Below are 14325 nucleotides of genomic sequence, written 5' to 3'. Positions count from 1 at the left end.
CCATTGGCGTGGATCCGTTCTCTTGGCGGTAGCATAGGGTGTGGTTCAAATTCCCATTGTTTTCGAGAAAGACTGGGAATGATCCAGCCTTACTCCTGTGCTTCACTTTCAAGTCAACCCAGAACCATTCGTCACATGTGCCATTTCGTAATCCTATCTGGAAAGGTTCACCATGGTTGATCACAATTCCCTGGTATTGATACCCAAGGCTGGCATAACTTGCGGCACACTTTGCCTGAGTTATGTTCATTGCCTTCGCGTACAAGGTGGCATATTGTGTCGTTGGGGGCATATGGGAGCAAACATAGCAATCTTTCCTGGGTGTGCTGTCATGTATATATCGATACCATGCGTTGTTCATCCAGGGGTGGATGTTATCCTGTGTCATAGCATAATGATGTGAATTATCATGTGTCCAGGCTCTTTTCTTGCGAGGTCCATCGTTCTTCTTGAGCAGTATTAGACATCCTGCGACCAGGGCTGCCAATGTCAATGAGATCAAAAGCAGCTTCATGATGACCTGATACACCTAGCTCCTCTGGTGAGTAGACCACAAGCAAGAAGTAAAGGGCGGGGTATACCCAATCGGCCCTTTCTCCACTTTATGGATCACCAGAAGGTAGGGGAATCGGCGTCTATTAGTCTATGCTCTCACTCACTTTCTTACAGTGGCTTTGATGTATCCAGGATGGTCGCTCCGCGATCTTACATGCTGTGGGAGTGGTTAGAAGCACTTGGTATGGTCCTTCCCAACGGGGTGAACTCCAATTTTTCCTCTGGAGCACCTTGATTAGGATCCAATCACCTGGTTTCAACCTGCAAGACACTGGAGAAAAGTCCTCTGGCAGTTTATTATTCAGAACGATTTCTTTGTTTTCTAGCAGTTTAGTCATCCATTCTGCTAATGTGGTTTCTCTAGAAGATTTAGTTAAAGCTTCACTCGTTATAGGTAGTGGAAATGGTCTACCATGGATGATCTCAAACGGTGTGAGCTTCTGAGATCCTTGTGTTAATCTCATCCACATTTTTACCAGGCCTACACATTCAGGCCACGGTCTTCCTGTTTCTTCCATACACTTCCTAAGTCTCTGCTTGATTGTGCCATTTGTTCTTTCTACTAATCCTGCACTTTGTGGATGATAGGCACAGTGGTTTTTGATATTAAATCCTAGTGCTTCTGAGACTTTTTTAATTACATCATTTACAAAATGGGTCCCATTGTCTGATCTTATCAGAGTTGGGATGCCATAGGTTGGAATGAAGTGATTACACAGACATTTAGCAACTGAAATGGCATCTGCTTTCTTTACTGGATAGATTTCAGGCCATTTTGAAAGTACATCTATGATCACTAATGCGTATTTTGAGCCTTGACATTCATTTAGTTCAATGAAATCCATGTGTATTGTATGAAAAGGATGAGGTGGTGTAGGGAAATGACCTCTTCTGGGTCTTAAATTCCCTTGTGAGTTATGTCTTTGACAGGTCATGCATGTTCTTACAAATTCTTTTGCTGAAGTTTCAAAATTTATAGTGTAGAAGTGTTTAGTGACTATAGTTACTATCCCTCCTGTTGACACATGAGTAACTCCATGTGTCACCAGGGCCGCTGTTTTATGTAACGACTTCGGTAGTATTGGTTTTCCGTCGCACATCATTAGGTCATCTTGTAAAATTGCTCCGCATTTTAACCATTTCTTTTGTTCATTTAATGGAGCTGCTTTTTGTTCATTTTTCAGTATGTCTATTGGTATCTGTGCGTTTGTTTCCATTATTAGTGCACTTTCTGTTTTGTTCGCAGCTGCTTTTGCTGCTTTGTCTGCAAAGTTGTTTCCTTTTGTTATGTCTGACACATCCGTCTGATGTGCAGCACATTTGCACAAAGCTAGTTTACTCGGTAAGGTTATTACTTCTAGCAGTCTTTTAAGTAGACTTCCGTGCTGAACTGGGCGTCCTGTTGACGTCACCATACCTCTATTCTGCCATATCTTGGCAAAATGATGTACAGCAGAGTAGACATATTGGCTATCAGTATGAATGTTGATATTCTGTTCCTTATGTAGTTCACATGCTCTTATCACAGCTGTTAGTTCTGCACTTTGTGCTGAGTGTGAGGTAGTTAATGGTTTTGCTTCTATTATGGTGTCACTAGTTGTCACGGCATAGCCTATACAGTTCCGACCAAAACTATCTTTAGATGCTGAGCCATCTACAAAAATGTCAAGGAAGCCAGGCTGTGGTGTGCTATAAATGTCAGCTCGTGGTTTCGTTTCCTCATCTAACTTCTGCATACAACAGTGCGGTTGACCATCATTCGGCGTAGCTAAAAGTGTGCTTGGATTCAGCTGTCCAGACTTTTCTATCGTTATGTGGGATTGTGACAACAGAATACCCACATATGATAGTTGTCTGGCATGCGTAAGGTACGACAGATTTGCTTGTAGCAGTATTGAGGTTACTGCATGTGGTACCTTAACTATCAGAGTGTGTCCTAAAACAATGTCAGCTGATTTCTGCACTGCCTCTGCTGCAGCTGTGCAGGCCTGTACACATGTTGGGAGGCCAGCTGCAACAGAGTCCAGTTTTGATGAATAGAATGCTAGTGGACGCTGTTTTTCACCGAATGTTTGTGTTAAAACTGCTTTCATATAACCTCCTCCTCCATCTACATGTAGATAGAACAGCTTATCATAATCTGGCAAAGCTAAAACAATATTAGTTTGCAGCACGGTTTTCAAGTGTTCAAAAGCTATAGATGCTTCTGTTGACCAGGTTACTTTATCTTTTAACCCTAAATTTTTTCCATAAATAATATTCTGTAAAGGCTGTACCTTTAATGCATACTCAGGTATCCATGATCTACAAAAGTTGCACAGTCCTAGAAAACTCATCATTTGCTGTTTTGTCTGGGGTTTTGGGGCATTTTGTACTGCTAGCTTTCTTGAGTCTAGTAGTTTCTTTCCCTGCCCTGACAGCGTGTGCCCTAAGTATGTTACTTCTGCTTTCCATAGTTGCAGCTTATGTTGAGAAACCTTGTGACCTTGCTCGGCTAAATGATGTAATACTGTCAATGTATTTGTTTTGCAACTCTGTTCTGTGTCTCCGGTGATTAGAATATCGTCTACATACAACAAATATTGGCCTGGAGCTGGCAGTTTACATGATGACATTGATTTTCGTAGAGCTTCAGCATACAAAGTGGGGCTGTTCTGAAACCCTTGAGGTAGACGTGTGTACGTGTATTTTTGTCCATTAAATGTAAATCCAAATAAGTGTTGTGAATCTGGGTGTAGAGGCACAGAAAAGAATGCATTTGATAGATCTATCACTGAGAACCATTGTTCTTTGGGAGTAATCTGATTCAAAATTGTGTGGGGATTAGCTACAACAGGCGGTATCTGTTCCGTTATCTCATTAATAGCTCTGAGATCATGCACTCGTCTATACTTCCCTGTGTTTGCTTTCTTGACAGGAAATATTGGAGTGTTGCATGTTGAACTCGTTGTTTTTATTAAAATCCCTGCTTTTAGCATGTCTGTTATTACTGGTGTGATGCCTTCCTTAGCTTCTGAAGTAAGAGGGTACTGAGGTTTCAAAGGCCTGTACATGGTTGTTGTTTTCACTCGTACTTGATCTGCTGTTTTAATCAGGCCTACATCTGTTTGACTTGTGGACCATAATGTTTCAGGCAGCTGTTTCAGCTCAGGGTATGTCTCCACTGTCACCGCATATCATTCAATGCTGGAGCTTAATAAATGAGAGTCTGCACAATCAATAAGGTGTGTTGCAGGTTTAGTTGTCACTACCCAACCTAATGTGTATCTCATACATCCTGTTCTACGACCTTGCAACCAACCTTCATGTGTGTCCTCAGTTTTTTCATATCTATCTCTCTCTACTTGAGTTAGTACATGGCCCAAATGTTTCCAATCAGTGACATTGTTTCGTGCTACTGAGACGTGTGGTTTTGCCATTCGGCTTAACTCTTGTGTTTTATCGTTCTGTATTACAGAGCATACGGCATTGCCGCTTTTAGTTACATACAGGTGTTGTAAAGTTAATCTTTGTGGGCCTAGTCTGTGCACTTCTTTGTCATATGGAGGATCAGGACCTGGGCTTTGTTTAAATCTCAAAGTGTTATGATAGTCTGTGCACGCTAGTTGTTGAGAGTCTGGTGGCAAATATTTTTCTGCTAATCGCTGCAAGGGTTCTAATGGTGGCAGATCTAAAGTCCAGTAGTAATGGGGCTCACCATTCCCTTTGCAGTAAAAAGGAGATTGGCTTGTTGATTCCTCCTCACACAGCATTAACTCTGCGTGCATGCCATTCTCACCAGGTACTACTCCTATTTTAGTTTTTCTAAACTATCTCTGCCTAACAAATTAACTGGGCAGGATGGGTCATAGATGCACTGATTTTTGCATTTTCTACCACTTTTCCTTTCCTCCAGTATCAGTGGAACGGTAAGCGGCTGTACATTTGTATGTCCTGAGGCTGATTTTACAATTACAGTGTCCACTGAAAATTTCAATCCCTTTGGTTTTTCATGTAGGACTGTTCTACATGCACCAGTATCACATAGCATGGTCATAGGCTGACCATTTACATAGATAATTATAGTAGGTTTGTGCTCTGAATCTAGAACTAATTGTTCTATATTAAAAATGTCATCCTTTGCCTGTTTTTCTTCTTGTCCCTTTCCTAGTCAATCCTGCTGTTTCTCTCCTCTATTCCTGCAGTTCCTTGCAATGTGTCCTTCTTTACCACAGTTCCAACAAGTATTATCTCTCTCTCTGTCACTTTCATATCTTTCTCTGTCATTCTCTCCCTTTCCTCGATATCCGCCTCCTCTGTTTTCACCTCTAAAACCTCCTCTTCTCCTTCCTCTGTTTCTCTGCTGTCCCTGTCTTGGGCCTCTATATCCTCCTGCAAAGGCTATGAATCCTGTTTCAGGATCCACAGAAAAAACGTTCCCTTTATTTTTTTTCTTTAACACACGAGTAGCGTGCTCTGCATATTGTAATGCATCAGGCAATAATCCAATGTTCATGGTTACCCAATGTTTCTCTACGTGTGCTTTTACAGGTGGCAGAAGGCCATTCAGGAATGCATTTTTTAAATGTTGTTGATACGGGGTGTCTGGGCCTTCCTCATAGTTTAATCCTGAATGTTGTCTAAAAACTGGGCGTAAACGATCGAGGAAGTCGGATGCTGTTTCAGCTTCCTTCTGCTTTACTTCTCCTATTTTAGCATAGTCTGCTCTGGGAGCCAGTCGAACTCTAATCCGCTCATACAGCTGTGTCATGGCAGTTTGTAAGTCAGCAGATCCAGGACCTAGGGCCCTACCATTTTCTTCTGATCCTGTGAAGTCTCCTCTAACTGTTCCCATTTTTAATCCTAACAGGTCTTGTATTACCTGAAGCATTTCATGGCCATTCAAATACCACTGTCTTCTAATTAACTCGACAGCATCTCTCCACTGTATGAAACCTTCATTTAAAGGTGGGACATCTTTGAGTACATTCTGTCTATCTGTTTGTGACCATGGTCTAAAAACAAATATATTTGGATTCTCATCTCGCTCATTATTTTCACCACCAGTCGGCTGTCCATATCTAGGATTGGGTGTGGCTATCATTGGAAATAGACCTGAGAGGCCAGGTGGATCTACACTGCCCCCCGTGTCTCTCCCGTATGGGTCTTTTCCTGTGTCCTCCTGTGGGCTTCTACCTACAGTTATACTTTTTAACATGCTTTGAGCTTGAGCATAGGGGTTAGTTTGGGTGGTGAATGGATTTTTTGATTGTGGTTCAGGTGCCGACGGCGTTGGCACATAAGGAGGTGGCTGTGATTTCTGTAACGTTGTTTCTTTTTTCTTTTGTTTTTTTCTCTCTATTTTCACTTCTCCTTTCTTCCTCCTCTTTCCATGCTTTAAAATATTGCAGTTCTTGTGAGCGTTTTATTTTCCATTTTGGATCTTTCTCAGTATTTATTTCTGCTTGGAGGGTTTCTTTTAATTTTGTCAATGCGGAGGGGCTACATTTTCCCTCCTATGTGGGACATTTAGTTTTCTTTGGGTTCCTCCATCTGCATGCACTAATTTGTCCGGCGCCTGGACATTTTTTCTCTAGCCACTGCTCGTCAGCAGTGAGTTTTGTAGCTTTGTTACCCATTACAACAATACTGCAGAGCCGTCTCTGGTATTAGAGTTAGGAGTGGTAGTTGACACGCCCTTCAACTCCAAGATATTCCTGGAGCGGTGTCAGCTTTACGTGATGAAACACGACCTTTCTCCCTTCTCACCAGTACTTTAGCTACTGACAGGAAATAAAATGACAGTAACAAAAGAGTAATCCAGCAGCGTACTGTGCTGTTAAAAATGATTTACTCTTAACACACAAAAAACACAAACATTTAATATACAGTCGCGCAGATCCTTTTAGTGGATCAGTCTACCGGCCCTTCAGGCGGGCAAATCCCTGCACTTTTATACCAGCCCGTGCGGTGGCGAACCTGCACTTTTATACCAGCCTGTGCGGTGGCGAACCTATTTTTGGATCCCTGCACTTTTCTACCAGCCTGTGCTATAGGCGAACAACGTTTTACGCGAGTGTATACGTGTGGGTTTCTTTACATTACTGAAACGTCGCTGCAGCCGGTTTCGTTAGATCGTTCCACTGAATCCCACCGCCATGGACCACTGATAAAAACACTGGCCAGAACCCGAATTTAACGTTTCTGGACTTTTTCCTCTACCTGGAGAGGGCTGTCGACAGACTTCAGTGCGGGCTCCCCACGACGTCAGGAATCAGTGTAGATCTCTGTTTGGAGTCACAACAAAACAGTTGTTATTTTCCCATCCGGCTCGAAGGACCAAAAAATATGTCAAGAGCATTTTGTTTCAGTAAGTAAGGAAAGAGACAACAAGCTTGTTAAGACATGTACATGGGTGAGAGCTCTGAGTGAGACTCACACCCAACTGTAGTCCGCCTTCTTTATTTATACACTCAATGTATAGTTTACACAATGTATAGTTTCATAACTCTGTTAAGGGTAAAGGCGTGCTTCCCCTTTCGACAACTCTACTGCACGTCTTCGCCCTCATGCATATGGCATAATCTTCTCGTTTCAAGTTCCTTAGGCGTTTCCTGTTTTTCTCTAAAAAATAGTTGAAACAGGTTTCACAAGCGGTTACACAAAAGTGGTTATTTTCCACTGCAGCACTATGTATGCTAAAGACGTAAAACATAGACTTTATAAAAAGGTATAATAAAACAGTAAAATCTCTTAACACCTTTGAATGAAAACAAACGCTGCTGTCACAGTGATGTACACTTTCTTGTTGGTATATATGTATCAGTCTAATAAACTTAAACCTTCACCATCCTCCCTATTCTGGTATTCTAAACAGTACCCGAAAGTAGACTGCCTGGTCGAGTTAACCTCCTGAACTATCTACAACACATGGTGAAAGCCTGAAATTAAGACAGAGAAGACTAGAGGTGAGACATGATCATTACTGATTACTGATGACAGATTTAGATATATTTTCATAAACCATTCATTTGCCACATCAATAAACAGCATGGCAGGGCAAAATATTTTTTCTAACATAGCAACCTTTAAAAAGTGAAAGGAGACAGAAAGACAGGTGAGAAAGAAAAACTTAATTGACTTTTTGATGGCATTTTACACACAGTACTGGTACAGAATCTAGAAAATGTGGGAAAATACTGGCATCATATACAGTACTTAGCTACTTCTGGAGAAATTATGATGAGACCCTAAAAAAATACTATGTACAATAATGGATTTCTATACATTTTACATCAGATGAAAACGTTTGTTGTAAGATTCAGAGCGATAAACACACAAGAGAGAAAAGCCGATCAGCTGATCACTGATCAGTTTCATGATTGAAGTAGAAACAGGAGAGAGAGGGGGAGAGACTGAGAGGAGAAGAGGCAGCTGTGCAGCAAAGACACAGAATAACTCCAGCTTTGTGTCTTTTTCATTGTAGCTGAAATACGAGACAAACTGTGCTCCTTTTCACCTCAATACCAAACGCGCAATATTTTCTCTGTATACGAGACGATTCCGTTTTTTAGGGGATGGTTGGAGACTCTAATAACTAACCTTATAAATAAGATAAAACAAGTTCAACATCAATAATATCATAGCACCCGCCCAGCAGTATAGAAACGAGTTATTGTAACTGACTGTAAAAAGTCAGCATAACGAAAATAAACTCCACCTAAACTTGGTTTATATCTGACCCAGATAGACTGCAGGTCATAACTTCTTACCTGAAGTTCAGTTCACCGCCTCGGGTCTCTGCTCCTCCTGCCTTTCTGTCATCCACCTGCCAGCGTGTTGAATCTGCTTGCCTCCACCTCTTGCTAATGTTACTGAATCTGTAGAAGCTCCGCAATAGCCACCACCAAACAATTGAGTTATTTTTACATCTCCCTTTATCTGGCCAATTCACCACCTTTCAGTGTTTATACCATTACGGGAAAAAAACGAAGATAAAACCCCCCTCGGCCCATGAAAACGAAAAATCACCATCGGGCATACCGGGCATTACTTGTGAGGTTATCTCAAACACACTCCGTCAGTCTTGATGCTGTTGAACAACAAAATGTTTAAAAATGTCGCGAGTTTACCTGGTGATATTCTCATGCGCGACGCGATCACAAAAACAGCAAACAATTAACCCCACGCCGGTGTTGTTCACGGGACAGCAAGAGTAAACGATCGGGAGAATCTTGTCGTCGTTATAGTCCCCCTCGCCAGGGGCGGATCTAGAGAAATTTTCTTAGGGTGGCATGAGGGTGGCAAAGAAATCAAATGGGGTGTCAAAATCGAAGCCTTTTTTTTCTTTCAAACACATATGCAGGTGGTTACATATGGTTAAAATAATTCAAATGCAGTAAGTATACACGTTTTTCATCTAAATATAGTCTATAACTTAATTATTGTCTGTAGCCCACATAATTACACACTTTAGTTACATAAAACATGTGAGTTTTGATGTTATGTACTGTATAGCCTGTATAATAAATAAATATGTAGCCCAATAAGTATAAAATCCAGAAAGCTACACAACATTGGGCGGTTCATTTACGAACACAAGTCTAACTTAAGTTTCACAGTTTTTTGTTAGAAAACAATCACATTGTTACAGCTTAAATTACACAAAATGTCAGAAATCTGCACTGTCATGAACAAAAATTTAAACCTAATTTTTCATGATTTGTTGGATTAACCCACTGAGGTCTGAAATACAACCGGCCATTTTTGACCCCTTTTGAGTTTACGTTTGTATTTCACCCTCAAATTGTTTCATTTTATTTTTCCCCTTTGCCTTGTTTGGTATCATTCTTTTCAGCTCAACTGAATTTAGTTGTTTTTTTCACTGACATACTGCATTAGTATTACTGATCTAAAATCACACAAAGAACTTCAAATCCTAGTAGTATTCTTTTACTGTAAAAAAAAATCACAGACATGTTGAGTAAATTTTTATAACTTGAAATTTAAATATAAAATGTACATTTTGTAAACATATACAACTATTTATCTAAAAATGCAGCCAATACACCTGCCGTTTTTTTCATCTTGTACAACCATTTAAAAATATTACTAAAACTAAAATGAGAGAACAATCAGGACAATCAATAAGATGCCCCACAAATGATGTGTGCCAGTAAAAAAAAGTTTGTCCACCAAAAGACAGAGGAGAGCAGCACAGGGAGAAACCTGCAGGCCTGACAACAGCAGGTGTATCACTCCGCTGGTTTTCTACTTAGTGACAGTGTTTACGTTACAAATGTGCTTTTGTGACATTCATTAGTGCCCTCACTGACACACAAAACAAAACGACTACACAACAGAACAACTACACAAGACAACACAACACACTAAGTATGTGGCTGCCGTCAGCAGCAGTTATGCAGTTTAAGATAATTTCATGGTTTAAGTTATAATAAATAAGTTAAAAATACTTTATTTTAATATATCAGATTTAATGTATACATTGTTGGTTTGAAAATACACATTTAAAGGGTTTACAGAATGTTTCCAGGGTGGAACCAATGTTCAATCTGTTGTTTGGGGTTGACAATATTTTCAGTTACACGCCACACTCGGTAGAGGGCAGCATGCTTTCCTCTCTCACTTGGTGGTAGAGCTATATAGACGCGTGCAATGAAGTTTTCCAACTGTGGGAAGGAGTGCACACTGCAAGATGCGTTTTCATTAACCCCTGCAAGTTAATGCGGCCAATGAGGTATGCAATTTGTATTTTATATGTCGTGGTAGAAAAATAAGATGTTTGTTTGTGACAGAACTGGCGAGTTTATGGTAGTCACGTGTAATTTGTTAACATTTTGTAAAGGTCAAATTGTGAGTGTTTTTATGTTGTTTAATAATGTGCTTTATTGTTTATTCTCTATGAGAACAATTTACTGTGGAAATTGATTATTTTATGTTGTTTGTACAGTTCTCACGGCATCGTTGGTGGCACCTGTGTGCAATAAATGCCAGTAAAAATCAAGAACGCCTTGTGTCCGTTTTTCAACTTGGAGGGAGTTACAAAGTATACACTCCACACTAAACGTCACAAATCTCCCACATCTAAAAACTCTCTCACTCGCTCGCTCTGTCTCGCTGCCCTCACCGTCACTCCCAAAACTCTCCCCTCTTCCTAAACAACCAAATCTCACGTGTTGACTTTTTTAAAAATTGGTCGACATGGTGCATTTTTCCACCGATAGCAAAGAGGTGGCTTTTTTTCCTTTCTTTACTGTTTTCGCGCTGTCCTTAGAAAACGCTTAAAACACACACACACACAAACGTGACGACAGTATTTAGAAAAAAAGCGTGGCTTATATATATTATCATAACTGTGGATTTACTGGCCTGTAATTAAAATTTAAAAACTTTGAAGTACGAACTTTCAATGTGGGCTGAAATAGAGACTCAGCGTGGCTGCAGCTTGTTGCTATGTCAGCTTAAAATAGTCATGTGATTTGGAGGTGCAGCGTGTCCGTGGACCACAGAGGGTTAATAACACTCACCTTCCTTCCATTTCCAGAGTGTAACATCCAACCAAATGTGTAAAAAGCGAAATTCCCATGGTGTTGTTCAAAATGTGCTCTGGCACAATCATAAACATCGCTTGCTGCTGACAACAAGAAAAAAGCCGGTCCTGCTGTGGGCTGAACCATTTGTTAATGGTGGAGGGGGGGGGACACTATGCAATATATTCAGTTTTAGCATTTATATTCACTGTTGACTGTAACTACGCTCAAACTGTTAATGCTATCTTATTTTAATAAACAACACTGTCATATGCAAAATTGGGGTGGCAAGGGATCATTTTAGGGTGGCACTTGCCACCCCATGCCACCCTTCTAGATCCGCCCCTGCCCCTCGCACGTTTTATTACTCCGATTTCAGCGTTTTTGCTTCACAACTAAAGCGTGCAGTTTACTTTGTGTGCACTAACATGGATCGAATCAACCAGCGCCACCTCTGGCCAAGTGCCACAGCCTACAGCCAGATCAACTTGTGACACACATCTGCACCACGTTTGAATTCGTTTCATGCACAACACATTTGTACCTTTCAATTGTGTCTGTTTGTGCGTCATGCAAATAAACCTTTGAAATGAATGAAATGATATCATGTATCTATTTTTGGCCCACATTTGTAAAAAATTCCAAATTACATACACAAAGTCATAGGAATCACCACCCCTGTTCATCATGATTTTAATATTTTTGCCCATAAGAAAAATGTCTTGAACAAATATGACACATCAATATTTCATTAGTGTTGTCACATCACATCCTGTAAGCATAGTCTGTCTGTGTCTTTTCTCTGCAAATGAACATTTTAGAGGTGGTAGTTATATACAGTCTGTATAAGTGTAGTTAATCCAATAAACATTTGTAAGGAGATGGCAGTTACTGTGAATGTACAGCAGTTACACAGTGATTAGTAATAAACAGTCTCCAAAACTTGCATATGATCTTCAATTTGGAGCCCATCTACTGACTATCACATAGCAGCTAGAGCAGTCTCCAATGGAGGTGAGTCCACTGCTGCCACCTGTGGCCAAGTACCATAGCCTACTACTAGATTAACTTGTGACACACATCTGCAGCTGGCTCTACACACATCTGCAGCAAAGTGGTACCATACAGTGTTTGTGGACTTCCCCTGTAAAGAAGGCGACTACAAATGTTGTGCATGCCAAATAAACATGAAAAAAATTGATCCCTGTTGTCTTTGCTTACTGATTGTTTTTAGTGTTGACAATCCACATTGCTGGCATTCCGTCTTTCAACAGGTTTGTGGGTAGATTTGAATGCACCAGGTGTAAGTGCAGCCACTCAGCCTCTACTCAATGTGATCATAGCAGCAGGTGCAGATGTGTCACAAGTTGATCTGGCTGTAGGCTCTGGCACTTAGCCACAGGTGGCAGTAGTGGACTGACCTCATTGGAGACTGCTCCAGCTGCTATGTGATAGTGGATCTGCTACAAATTGAAGATCGTATGCAAGTTTTGGAAATTAACCCTTGTATTATGTTGAAAAAAAAATGACATTGATTTTGTTGCGGGTCATTTTGACCCGTACTGTGTAAATCCACTCAGAATTGTCAAAAAACTGCACTAAAACAATAGCAACTTTATTTTCCATTAGATAAACATGTAGAACACAGACATACAACAGTTAGACTTTCCATAACTATTTTTTAGGAACAATTTGGTAAAGGTTTTTCGTTCTTACAAACACATTTCTTTTGAACTTGCCCGATGTTCTCAGTTTTCCAATGTTCAGCATTTTCAATTTTGTCCACATGATGGACAGAATGTAACTGTGTGCTTTCTGCAGATGTACTTCTAACATCAGATGTGATATTTTATCTTCTTGTGATATGATTTTAAACACATCTGAGGGCTCGATTGTACCTGAGGAGACACTGGACAGCTTTGTCCTGGTTAAGTCAAAGTCAAAGTCAAAGTCAGTTTTATTTGTCAATTTCTTCAAATGTACTTGCCATACAAAGGAATTGAAATTACGTTTCACACTGTCCCATGCGTAGACATAGACAACAATAAAGTGCAGATGCACAACAAAAACAGTCCTAAACAATAAGGTAATATAAAATAAAAAAAAGTGCAGGTAGGCTTAAGGCATTATATTTAGGTAACATACAGGATATAACAGACAAGACCTAACATATAATAGAGTGTTCCAACAGTGTGCACTGGAAAGTAGTATACTAGTCTACTTGAGGTAGTCCTAGGTTGTGGTTGGTAAGGGTTTTTGTTTTAGTGCAGCATAAGACTGTAGCAGTAGTAGTAATATAAATAATATAAATAGTGCTAAAAAAAATACTAAAAATATATAGCAGCAGGTGTGTGCAATTGCAATGCAGAGGTAGTTGTTTCCAATCAGGAGTGTTTTCCAGTTCTTGGTTCAGAGAGTGTTTCCTTGTTGGGGAGTGTGTGTGTGTGTGTGTGTGGGGGGGGGGGGGGGTAGTAGAGTCCAGTCTGTCTTCCTATACTCCTGCCAGTCTGGTGGTTCTGCTGGCTGGGAGCCGGGAGGGGAGAGAGTTCAGCAGTCTCACAGCCTGGTGGATGAAGCTGTTGGTGAGCCTGGTAGTGCGGGAGCGGAGACTTCTGTATCTCTTTCCAGAGGGCAGGAGGCTGAACAGACAGTGCGCGGGGTGGGTTGCATCGTTGACAATTGTGATGGCTTTGCGGGTGAGGCGGGTGGTGTAGATGTCTTGCAGGGAGGGGAGTGGTACACCAACTATCCTCTCAGCTGTTCTCACAATGCGTTGTAGAGCTTTCCTGTTATAGTCAGTGCAGCTACCGCCCCACACAGTGATGCAGCTGGAAAGGATGCTTTCAATGGTTCCTCTGTAGAATGTGGTCAGGATGGGTGGTGGAGCACTTGCCCGCTTGAGTTTGCGCAGGAAGTAGAGGCGCTGTTGTGCTTTCTTGGCCAGTGATGCTGTGTTGGCGGTCCAGGAGAGGTCCTCACTGATGTGCACCCCCAGGAACTTGGTGCTGCTCACCCTCTCTACAGCAGCGCCATCGATGGTCAATGGGGGGTGACAGGTGTGGCCTGTCTGGAAGTTGACAATAACCTCCTTGGTCTTGCTAACATTTAGCAGGAGGTTGTTGTCTCTGCACCACGTGGTCAGGAGCTCGACCTCTTTCCTGTAGTGGGTCTCATCGCCCTTGGTGATGAGCCCCACCAGCGTTGTGTCATCCGCAAACTTCACAAGGTGGTTGGAGCTGTA

The 14325-nt window shown here is 41.2% G+C and overlaps 1 long non-coding RNA gene across 1 annotated transcript; it reads right to left on the bottom strand.

The window, feature by feature from the left end:
• Positions 1–6126: 6126 nt before the first annotated feature.
• LOC112847546 (uncharacterized) lies at positions 6127–6577 on the bottom strand. Its single transcript, XR_003221135.1, has 2 exons — positions 6548–6577; positions 6127–6513 (listed from the first exon to the last, which is right to left on the bottom strand). It is a non-coding gene; the product is annotated as an uncharacterized LOC112847546 (long non-coding RNA).
• Between the last annotated feature and the right edge of the window lie 7748 nt (positions 6578–14325).

This window comes from Oreochromis niloticus, linkage group LG7, assembly GCF_001858045.2.
Source record: "Oreochromis niloticus isolate F11D_XX linkage group LG7, O_niloticus_UMD_NMBU, whole genome shotgun sequence".
Taxonomy (NCBI): Eukaryota; Metazoa; Chordata; class Actinopteri; order Cichliformes; family Cichlidae; genus Oreochromis; species Oreochromis niloticus.
The sequence above is the reverse complement of the archived record's forward strand: the minus strand, read 5'-3'. Positions and strand labels throughout refer to the sequence as shown.